Below are 12978 nucleotides of genomic sequence, written 5' to 3' on the forward strand. Positions count from 1 at the left end.
TTAATTTTGTTGTGACTTAGACGGAACGATAACAGTTCTGACATCTGTGCTTCGATTTCACCGATAATAAGCGGAACATGTGGATCCCACGTGTGACATGCCGACAGCAATCTCAATATGCAAAGCGAGGGCAAATAATTAACATTTTTTTAGTGATAATAATTATTGGCAAAAAAATTAATATAATGCTTTTTAATAAAATATTACGTATTTATTACAGTTTTAAAAATAATTACGGATCTACCATACAATGTGAGGCCTCACATTGTGCACCCTATATATTCTCCTTCCACTCTTACAAGCTCTTCACACTCTTCTTTCATCTTATATCTCTTCTCTGCCAAAATTTCTAACATCATACATACATAATCTTTCATCTTTAATTTAGCATTTGAATTTTATTTCTTATTCTATTTAAGAATGAGTTCAAATTCTAATTATGTTCGTGTTGTGTTATATTACAATAGAAGGAAGGTAGAAGATCGATGAGATGTCATGTTTGAAGGTGAAAAAAGGCCGACACGTATCCAACGCAACGCAACCATTGGCGAACAGCATCAGAGAATTCGGCAGAAGTTAAGTCTTCAAGCCAACCAATGTATCACTCAGATCACGACAAGGTTATGGCAATGTGATAAATACATTAGTTTGCAAGTGGTTGACGATGAAGACGTTGAGATGACAATGGAAGAATTTTTCAACCAGTCAAGGATAGATCTTCTGGAGTTGTATGTCGACATCGCTGTAGCGGAGAATGTTCCATTACCGGTGATGTCAGTTGATTTAAATTTCCCTGTCTTCCATCAAAGTCTGCCGCTCATGCGTCTCCAGTTGGTAACATTTCTGAGGGAGATGAAAATGATCCAACTTGGGAAATGCACGACGAAGACGATGATGAAAACATCGCAATGGAAGAACGTCTTCTGGCGGAGGATGCTAGTGCTTCAGATGGAGATGAAGATGGTGAGATGGGTGTGTCTCAAATCCCAGTCTACCATGAACCAGTGGTCGCGCAAATGCCGCAATTGCTTGACGTTGTGTCTGCCCCATTATGTAATCATCAAGGTAATTGATATAATTTGTATATACCTGAGTTGATACCTGATTTAATATCTGATTTAGGAAGTTTGTATTAAAAACTTTTAATTATCAGATACAGGTGACGAAGCTGTTATTCCTTTTTGGCAAGGAATTCCGCATTATTCGTACATTGATTGGAGTTATCGGAGTGAACAAGAATCATGCACTGATGGTACGGTTTCAGGATCGGGTTCAATACAAGGTCCGTAGCAACTGGGTGACAAGTTATTTGTGAACCAAGAATTTGCAACAAAAAAAGATGTCCAAATGGCACTTAAGCAGAACCTGATTAGGGAGCATCAAGAAGCATTTATTTGTAATTAAATTATAATAAAACATCGGACACAAATTAAATCATACTGACATAATACTTAACCCTAAGTCACTAATAACTTAATAAATATATACTAATCATCACATCTAACTAACTACAAAATTATCAATACACTCTCGCATTAATAACATCATATAAAATTTACGAAGTCACTATCACTATTTTCTAAATCACTATCACAAAATAACATCATAAATATGTATTAATAATCATAACTACGTAACAAAAAAATTACTATATCATTACAACATTCATAGCATGGTACAAAATTTCTAAGTGACTACCTAATGTTCTAAGTCTCTAATATACGATAAATCCTAACATGTTCGCAAGGTAGTGCTCTAATTTAAACGTATACATAACAGGTATTACGAACTTACCTAAGTTGGCAGAGCTTCGCTACGAAAATCTTCGCGTTCGGTCGGGAGCACAAACCGTGGTTAGAGAGAGGTTAAAGAGAGGTGAAATAGTGAGAATTGAAATGATAAAAAAGGGGTACATATAGGGCACACATGAGACGCCCCATTGGGGCGTCTTCCCTTAGGGTGAGGCGCCTCAATGGGGCGTCACATGTGACGCCCAAAAGAGGCGTCACATTGTGCAATAAATGTGTAATTATTTTTAAAACTGCAATAAATGAGTAAATATTTAATTAAAAAGCATTATTTAATTTTTTTTGCCAATAATTATTAGAATTATTTTTTTGTCATTTTAATATAATTATTATTTTAAACTTTTTAATTTTTTTAAATCAGTATGGATAGATAAAATAAAAATAAAATCAATTTCAAATAAGAAAAAATAATAAAAGTTATAATAAAAACATATTATTAAAGAAATATGAAAGTTTTAGATGTCCCCGTATAAAAAGAAATATGAAATAAGATAATTCTATATGAGCATTCATTAATCTTGTACGACCCACTTTGAAAAGCATCCGCTTTGAAATATATAAGAAAGAGATATTTTCGCTCCATAATAAGATTTATAAGTGTTATTTTTCATTTTAATCATTGATTTCCGCTGATTTAACGGTTATAGTTTAAGAAATTATACTAATTATTAATTATACTACAAATGACAACTGTTGATTTTTCGTCCATCAACGGCTGAGGCGGAAAGTAAGACTTCTAAGTCTTACTCTGAATATATATATATATATATATATATATATATATATATATATATATATATATATATATAGGAGTTATCGTTTCTTAAGCTGCTTGAGATAACTTTATCTCCGGCTAGTAAATCATAACCCAAAGATGGATTAATGGTGATAAAGGAAGAGAGAGAAAAAGAGAATCATAATAAACAAAACGACGTAGTTTTGGGATGACCGGAGATAAACTTATCTCAAGTTGCCAGAGAAATATTTTTCGCGTATATATATATATATATATATATATATATATATATATATATATATATATATATATATGGGTTCGCTTTTTCTGCAGTTACTGCAGATGAGTTATCTACAGTAAACAAATCATGATATTTTTGTAATTTTAATTTATTTCAGGATTATAATAGTCTTTATATTAAATATTTATAATTTTTTAAGATTTCAATACCAAAACGACGTCGTTTTGAAAATAAATGCAAATAACTTATCTGCATTAACTACAGAAATATTTTTCCCTATATATATATACAGAAAAATATTTCTGCAGTTAATGCAGATAAGTTATCTGCATTTACTTTCAAAACGACGTCATTTTGAGATTGAAAGATTAGAAAATTATAATTATAAAGACTATAATAACCCTGAAATAAATTAAAATTACAAAAATACCATGATTTCTGTCCAAAATGACGTTGCATTAGGCTTACTGCAGATAACTTATCTGCAGTAACTGCAGAAAAAGTGAACCTATATATATATATATATATATATATATATATATATATATATATTATAGGGATGGGTTATTTTACCTACTCCTACTTTGCCTATCCCTTTCAATACCGTTAGATTACAATCTCATCCGACGGTAGACATTTGCGAAATAAAATAAACTATTTTTTCTCATTCTTTCTCCTCACCTCCTGCCGCACCCTTTCTCTCTTCCTCGCGACGAAGATCGAAAATTCCGATAACGCAAAAATCAATTCCTCTAAAAAGAAAAACACATATTCAATAAATAAAAAAAGGACGACCGTCAAACGTGCTTATTCCTTTAGGGTTCATAGAAAGCCATCGGCGGAATTTGAGAGAATTGATTTTTGCTATATAACTTATCTATATTCAAGCTGTACCGATGGGATCTATAAGCCCACTATGTTCCCTTTGGGGATGATGTCATTATATGAATGATACCTCTAGCGAAGGTATAAACCAGGCTAGAAGGTATTGTTCCAAGTACGGAGCAAGCTAACAATGATGGAGATCTAGTGTGTGTATGGTGTGACTAATATTAATGGGCATAATAACGATACATCTGATAAGATTATGGTGTGCCTAAGGGGCTATTTATAGGGGAAGGTGATGTGCACCTGATGTGGGTTGGTGAGGAGGGGGTCAACCCTCCTTGGGATTCGTCACGGGTGGCAGCGTTGGGCGTGACAGACGCTGCTATGATAGCAGCATTGTGCCCTCTGCGCCTGGCGGTGTCAGCGTTGGACAAAAGGGGCAGTTTCCCTTTATGGTGTCTGTGGCGGTCGCTTTTGAGTGTTAGGGTCCCAAGATGGGACATTTTGGTGTTTCTCCTAGGGAGAGTCGTCGCGTTGGGGGTTGGAGGGTGTCCTTGACAGCTGTTAGGGCTGACGTGGGTAGGAGGCTGAAGTTGGGCCTGAACCATTGGGCCGCCAATTGTTGGGCCATCCGGAACACAAGCAATGGTGATAATGTTAAAGCCATATAGAGTGTTTTTAATTTTTTGCTTCTACATGTATGATTTGATTTAAAGGTAAAATCGTTCTGAATGCTACTCATTTAACTTCCAGGCTTTCTGAATTTGATAAACTTATCTATATGTAGTGTTTTTTAATTATCGTTAGATTAAATGCATAGAGAAATGTGACCAAATTGCAAGTGGTACTCAAGAAGGTTGCTTGATTAACTTTATTGGTCGTTCGATTGGATGGAAATATGGAATCAAATAGAATAATTAGAATGTATAAACTCTTTCTCTCTTTTTTTATTCAGTTTTTCTTTCAATCACGCCATCGTCTGATAGGAATTAAGTAAGAAGAGAAAGGAAAAGGTATAATTAGCACTCCATCGTCTTACCGGAAGCGACGACTTTCTATGAACCCTAAGAAATAAGCACGTTTGATGGTGGTTGATCGTGTTCTGTTTTTTGTTCCTTTTATTTATTGAATATATGTTTTTTTTGGAGGAATTGATTTGTGCGTTACCGGAATTTTTGATTTTCGTCGCCGGGAAGAGAGAAAGGAAAGGAGAGAGAAAGAGTGCGGCAGGAGGTGAGGAGAAAGAATGAGAAAAAAGGATTTATTTTATTTTTCAAATATCTACCGTCGAATGAGATTGTAATCTAACGGTATTGAAAGGGGTAGGCAAGGGTAGACAAAATAACCTATCCCTATATGTATATATATGAGGTAGGATCCTTTGACACCGGTGTCAAATTTGAAGTTTGACTCCTCATATGAGAGCCATTAGATCAAAAAAGATCAACTGCTCTGATTTGTAAGCATGTGACATTATTGATCTTTTTTATCTAACGACTCTCAGATAAGGTGTCAAACTTTAAATTTGATATCGGTGTCAAAGGATCCTACCTCTCTCTCTATATATATATATATATATATATATATATATATATATATATATATATATATATATATATATATATATATAGGTAAACATTTATAGTATTACAGCCAATTTAGATAAAGTTATCTACAGCTACCCCAAAAATTATGTCGTTTTGATTAATGAAGGGTGTTTCTGTAATTTTAGATGAATTAATGAAGGGTGTTTTCATAATTTTGTTTATTTTTTTATCATATACATTTACTGAAACACCCTTCATTAGTTCACCTAAAATTATAGAAATACCCTTTATTAATCAAAACGACGTAGTTTTTAGGGTAGCTATATATAATCTTATCTAAAGTGACTGTAGATAATCTTATCAAGATTCATTTGGCCTAAATCACATAAAGCCTCTTAACCAGCTTCTTCTTGTGACCACCCTAAACCATATATTATATATAATTATAAATACTCTTTTCTCCCTCTTTCTAAAGTATACTCTCTAGCTTATTTATTTTTCTGTTGCTGGTACTCATTTAAGTATACAAGTGGGACTAAGGTGCTTCGCTTACACCTTTTCCTTGCTAGTAACTAGATCTCGATCGTGAAAGTTAAAAAGATTTGATTTTTATCTCATAAAGATCACAAAATATGATGACTATTCTGGCCAGCCCAGTTGGTTGGCCTTATGGTTCAGGCCCAATATAATGAGCCAATATTTGAAGGCCTACACAGGATATCTCCTCAATGAGACAAGAAACGCCTTTTTCTATGCACAAGCAACTATTGTACACTGACAATGGCTGCAAGGTGCTTTATCCTAACAAGACCAGACTACATTGGTACAGCTTTACCCCAATTTTCATTCTCTCCCCCATTCTGAGAGGGTCGAACCCTACCTATAGATACCCCCATTCACCACTAAAATACCATCCCCGTTCTATTACATATATGAGCTGTTATTCTGCTAATATGGAGAACCATAATAGCCATTAACACCCCTATACACCATTACACAACACTCGGGAAACTCTAACAGGCCTTGGTTTGTACCATTGCTACTAAGAATACTCCTATCTAGATAAATATACTATACCCCGTGTAGGATACATATGTTAGTATGTAGGTGTCCTAGAGTTTATCAAATAAACATCTTTTACTGTTTGGTATTTCATGATTAATATATTTAAGTACACTTTATCTTTATCATATTTATGTCTCACCTATATTTTACGGTTAATATGCATTTAAAGATAAAGGCCCCAGGGATAGAACAAGTGTTCACTCGAGAATCTATGATGGAGATCGTGATCATGAGGACTCGAGTGCACTACATGTCCATAACCTAAAACTTGTTCCTAGTCTTGAATCACCAAGATAGCGCATTGGTGATCTCGGTAAGACTAGTATGACATCATATACTTATATGGAGATACAAGGTAGGGACCTCATGAAATGCATACATGTGATGCCTTAACTGATATCATGGGTGGATCTATTAGAGAACAGATGGCACTGAACTGACTAGCTAAGAGACTCCACAATGATTCATTGTAGAAAGTATCATTGGATTTGTAATGTCTCTCATCGTTCGGTAGTGTGAATCATCCTAGACTTGAGGATGTCATCGAGCACTACGTCTTGGAGTTATACTTTGACTATACAACTCTATCCGCCTAAAAATGGGGAGAACAATGTGCACTTGAGTATAACTTGAATACATGAGTATAGATAGACATGCCGATAGGACTCATAATCCCCTCCAAGGGATTAGTCGTTCACAAGACCGGTAGAGTTTGGATGACTTGTAGTTGACTCGAGAATATATGCATAGGAAGCGATCATGAAGATTAATGATCAATTTTAGAGTCAATAGAAGATGATTCCTAGTTATGTGAAAAGCTATATTTAGTCACACAAGAGAGATGATACTCTATCCTTGCTCTCGACTAAATGTGAATGATGGTATGAGGGATGATGTCAGCATAGTATCTAGATTATAAAGGTAGATCACTTGATCAACTCAATTAGTTCTGGAGCCGCAAACATTGTGTAAGAACCCGCACCGCTAAATAATTAATAAAATAACATTATTGATGCCGAAGCATGGATTGGATTGATATTATGCATAATTATGGTAAGATAATTATTTAGAAAGTCGAATAATTTTTAAAGTCGCTTTTCAGATGAAAAGTGCAGATACTGGTTCTGCTTCGCGGTATAAATGCGTACCGGTGAAGTATCCCGAAAAATTATAATAAAAATATTGTTATTTTTAGAAAAAATATCTAGGTAAAAAATATCAATTTTGGGGTAAGAATAATGAGTGTTGATGTCAGAATTAATACCGGCTACATATAAACGCGTACCGAAAAAGTGCTGCAAAAATTATAATAAAAATATGATAATTTCTAGAAAAAAAACTAGGTTCAGAATATTAAATTTGCAAGCAAAATGATTAACGGAGCTATTAAAACAAATATAGACGAATTAATTAATGGGCTTTATATTTGTCATGTAATAGGAATCAAAAACTTTTATTATGCATATTCAACCAAAGTGGAACCCGTTACGAGAGAGAGAAAAAACAAACCAAAAAAATAAAAACACGTGGATCGATGGGTGAGTAGGAATTTATCCTCCTCTTATGCGACATGATAACTTCGTTACTCTTAATTAATTGCACTTATCAATAGAAACTTGCACATCACCCTGGTCTGAGCAAGGCATGATCCAAAGAAAAGGAGGGAGAACGCACCGTCAGTAGCACCGTTTTTGCTTTCTGTCATTTACATTTTGGATTCATCATTTGTTTCTTTTCTTTCCTCTCCCTTTATAAATTTGCTGATCCTTTTGTGTTGTGTGTGACAGAGAGAGAGACTCAACCTAACAAGAAACTAAGATGGCACAAGTGGAGAACAAACAAGTGATTCTAAGAGACTATGTTTCTGGTTTTCCAAAGGAAACAGACATGAACATTGTTGAAAGTACCATAACTTTGAAGCTTCCAATGAAGTTTTGCTCAAGAATCTCTACTTGTCTTGTGATCCATACATGCGGAATCTTATGAACAAACCCGATGGCCTTCTATTGGTCTTAACTATACCCCTTCCTCTGTGAGTCACGTTCTCTATAACGTTATCCTTTTGAGTATATATGCTTAATAAATGTTACCCTTTTGATTAAATTTATAATTGCATACTTAAAAATTGTAAATTGTGTTGGATTGTGGTTTGAAAAACTTTAGGGGCACTAAACTAGCATATTTCATGGATCTTATTTTATATTAACTCTAGTTGTTTAACTTTTTTTTTTTTTGAAAAAAAAAATTGTTTTTGTTTATAAAATAGTGTTTGTTTGCTGAGAACTTTGAGAATTCAAGGGAATTGCTGCATATTAAGATGTGAGTTGTGTAATTTGTGCTTAAAAATTTAAACTTTATAGTTTGTGATTAGCACTTTAGTATTTATATTTAATTTTTTTTAATTGAGAGTGAAATTTTGCAACATTGAGAATACATTTTAAGCATGTATTTAAGCAGCTACTGATAACTTTTTTGTGTAATTTCAGCCATTAGGAGGATATGGTGTGGCTAAAGTCCTGGAATCTGGACACCCTGAGTATAAAAAAAGTGATTTAGTGTGGGGGTTTATTAAGGCTTTGTTTGGGAGTTTGGAGGGGAAGAGAAGGAAGCGGAACCAAGGGGAGGAAATAGAAGGAAGATAAGGAAATTGGAGGGTATTCCTTTCCCTTACTTGGGAGTTAAAAAAAATGACAAGAGAGAAAAGTGAAGGATTAATGACATATTTTTACCATTTTAACCTTTTTTAAAAATTAATATAATTATTATAATTTACAAATACAATTACATTTAAAATTTCTAACAAAATTATTTATATACTTTTCACATCACTAAAAAAGACCATATTTTTGACGAAATTTCGACGTTGCAAACGACGAAAATTTCGTCACAAATTTGTTTTTTCTACAATGAAAATTTATTTGAAAATAATTTTTTTATCAAAATTTTCGACGAAATTTAGTTTTCGTCAAAAGTTTTGTCAAAATGATTTCCTCATCAAATGTTTTAAACGAAAAAAGAGTTCCGTCAAAATTTTTGACATCCGTTCAAAATTTCGATGGAAATGTATTCTGACAAAAATTTCGACGAAATTTAGATTCTATAAAGAATTTTGACAGAATATTTTTCCGTCAAAAGTTTTTATCGAAAAATTTTTTGTCAAAATTTTTTACGGAAATATTTTCTATCGAAATGTTTTGACAGAAATGTGTTCCATTAAAAATTTTGATGGAAATATTTTTTTATCAAAAAACTTGACAGAAATATTTTCCGTCGAAAATTTTCAATAGAAATGTGTTTAGTTAAAAATTTCGACCAAGATTTTTTTTGTTAAAAAGTTTAACGAAAATGTTTCCGTTGAAAACTTTTGACTGAATTTAAATTCTCTAACGAATTTTGATGAATTTTTTTTTTCGTCAAAGATTTTTGATGGAAATGTGCTTCGTTGAAAATTTTGATGAAAATATTTTTCGTCAAAAATTTCGATAAATGTGTTTTTTGTGAAATATTTTGACGAAATTTAGATTTCCTAAAGAATTTTGACAAAAAAAAAATTTCCGTCAAATTTTTTTACAGAAATGGTTTTAGTCACAAATTTTGATGTAAATATTTTTCGACGAAATTTTTTGCAAAAAATTTTGATGAAAATTTTTTTCGTAAAAAATTTTAACGTAATTGTTTTACGTCAAAACTTTTCGATGGAAATGTGTTTCGTTAAAATTTTGGACGGAAACATTTTCTTTAAAAGTTTTGAGGGAATTTAGATTCTATCCATAATTTAGAATGATTTTTTTTTTCTGTAAAAAATTTATGTCAGTAATTATCGTAAAATCTGATTCCGTCTCTAATTTCGTCTTTAGTTTTGACAGAAATTTTTTTTACGTATGATAAAAAATTTCATCACATTTTTTTGATGAAATATTTTTCGTCGATAAATTATGTCGGTATTTGAGACTTTTCTAATAATGTCACATTTAAAAATGATTCACATTTATTTAGTTTTCACATTTTAATGGTAAGGGTAGATAAGTAATTTTTAATATTTTTCCACTCAAACTTTAATTTTAAGAAGAATGAGGGGTTTGGAGGGTTTAGTAAAAATCTTCAATTTCTTCCTCTTTTTTTTTTTTTTTATCTCACAAACAAGGGAGAGACTTAATAAAACCCTCCATTTCCTTTTCTTCCCCTCTTAAAACCAACTCCCAAACAAAGCCTAAGTGGGAAGAGTATAGCTTGGTCCCCTCAACTCAAATACATTTCAAAATTGAGCACACTGATGTCCCACTTTCCTACTATACTGGAATTCTTGGTATGTATTCAACATTTTCAATTTATATTGATTCTTAGTGAAGGATGCACTTTGTTAGTATATATGCCTTTTCCAATTTTTTTTCTCTTGTTTAGTGGTGGTTCTATGGCGGGAATTTATCCTTTATTCAGTAAAATATATGGCTGAACAGCTTTGTTTTGGAGGAGAACCAACATTAAATGACGTTTACACTCATTAAGAACCAATAGCTCACTACTTTTGTCTATCTGTTTAAAGGCACAATTCAGTGATAAACTCCTCTCAGTTTATATAAATATATTTTACTATTTTATGTTTTATTTACAGAGTATTCATTCTGCTTCAGCAGAATCAATCTAAGCAAGCTTGCAAAAAAGCCTATGAATGTTTTTGGCTTTTTTTTTTTCTGTCATTTTGTTGTGCCTTTTGACCAAAGTTATTATTTTCTTCTATGATCATAAGTATGCCAGGAATGACTGCTTATGCTGGATTCTTTGAAGTAGGCTCTCCAAAGAAAGGAGAGAATGTTTTTGTTTCAGCTGCCTCTGGTGTTGTTGGTCAACTTGTTGGTCAATTTGCTAAATTGATTGGTTGTTATGTTTTTGGAAGTGCTGGAACTAAAGAGAAGGTATTTGTCTAATTATTGTTGCTATATATGTCTGCATAAATGATAAATTAGCATAAACTATTTGTTATTTATCTTGCCATTCAATGTATTACTATTTTGAATTGGCCTAATTATATTACAGAAATAGTTCCACTAATTTCCAAGCTTAGACAACATTTTCTATAAATTATAAATCTCTTGTGATTGAGAACTTTGAGACATGTTGCATACTTTTGGGATTTTCCAAGATGTCAAATTAAAATACATGAAGTTTTTTTAATCGAAGGAGTTTATGGTTACGTACGTCAAATATGAAAAGTTGCACTCTGTAATGTTTTATATACTTCAAAAAAATGGTATCGATACATAGTTTGATTCTCAAGTTAGTTTGCGGATTTATCGTACGATGTATCCAACCCTCGAGGGCAAGTCTTGGAGCAGTAGTAAGGTTGTTTATTTGTGACCGGAAGATTACCCATTCGAGTCTAGAAAATAACCTATTTGCAAAAATGCAAGAGTGATATTGTATATAATTGACCTTTGCCCCTATCCTCACAATGTTAGGGAGCCTTTGTGCATTGGGTTTAGCTTTTTGTGTATCCAACCCGTGTTTCCTCCTCTTTTCCCCATTGTTGTAAAGAAGTCATATTAATTCATTCAGTTATATTTGCTCACCAACAAAAATACTTAGTCCTCCTTTCCTTTCTATGTATGTGTTTTACAACCAGGTGAATCTTTTGAAGGATAAATTAGGATTTGATGAAGCTTTTAACTACAAAGAAGAGCCATACCTCAATGCAACATTGAAAAGGTCAGTATTTAACAGTTTTGTGAAAAAAGAAATTTTAATCTAATTTGTGTGTTGCTCGAGTTACTGCAACTAGTAACACAATTCTCCTTAGTGATTAATGAATATCAATTTATAAATCAGGTACTTTCCAGAAGGCATTGACATTTACTTTGAGAATGTTGGGGGTAAAACACTTGATGCTGTACTCTTGAATATGAGAGTCCATGGCCGCATACCCGCTTGTGGAATGATCTCACAATATAATCTTGCTCAACTTGAAGGTGTAACAAATTTGGCAAATCTTATATATAAGGGGGTTCTTATGCAAGGTTTTAATGCTTTTGATTTCTATCACTTATATCCCAAATTCGTGGAGTTTATAATGCCTCATATAAGAGAAGGGAAGGTTGTGTATGTTGAAGACATAGCTGAGGGCCTTGAAAATGGTCCTGCAGCCTTGGTTGGCCTCTATAGTGGTCGCAATCTTGGTAAACAAGTGGTCTATGTTGCAAGCTTATAAAATTATATTCTTTTGCTATACCTTGGTAATTTCAAAGTTTTTCTTCTGATTTTCTTTTGGATATTATTGAGCCATCTTTATATGGTGTATGCAGTCATCTTCCTTCACTATGTTGATTTTAATTACTTTTTGAGTGACTTTTTATGATTATTACAACCTTTTAAATGTTGTAGAGACATCTCATGTGGGGCTTACTTTTTTCTTTTTCATAAAAATATAACTTCAGAGGTGGGTTCCACTGAGATGTCTCTACAACATGACATAAACTACCTCCTATAAATATTCATAAATCCCTTAATATATTCAATTTTGTTAGTTCTAATTTTCATTCTTTTATAATGAAGATAGGAATGATAATTTTTTTTTTCTAGTATTTGTTTTTGTTCTTGGTATGACGGGAGTGAGTCTCAAGCCCTGATAAAGACTTAATGTTATTCCTTTGTGATTGAAAAGTCTCGAGTTTAAATTCTGAAATTTTCGTATAATAAGGGTAAAATTGCGTACTAGAGTTTTTCACCTCTATTTTCATTTATTTACTTTTTGATACAAAA

General features: G+C 32.7%; 1 pseudogene; it reads left to right on the forward strand.

Annotated features, from left to right (window-relative positions):
• Positions 1–8037: 8037 nt before the first annotated feature.
• Positions 8038–12427, forward strand: LOC133304037 (NADPH-dependent oxidoreductase 2-alkenal reductase-like; annotated as a pseudogene).
• Positions 12428–12978: the final 551 nt, after the last annotated feature.

The sequence above is a fragment of the Gastrolobium bilobum genome, unplaced genomic scaffold (assembly GCF_033153095.1).
Source record: "Gastrolobium bilobum isolate Gb01-03AN ecotype WA unplaced genomic scaffold, APGP_CSIRO_Gbil_v1 utg27827, whole genome shotgun sequence".
Classification (NCBI taxonomy): Eukaryota; Viridiplantae; Streptophyta; class Magnoliopsida; order Fabales; family Fabaceae; genus Gastrolobium; species Gastrolobium bilobum.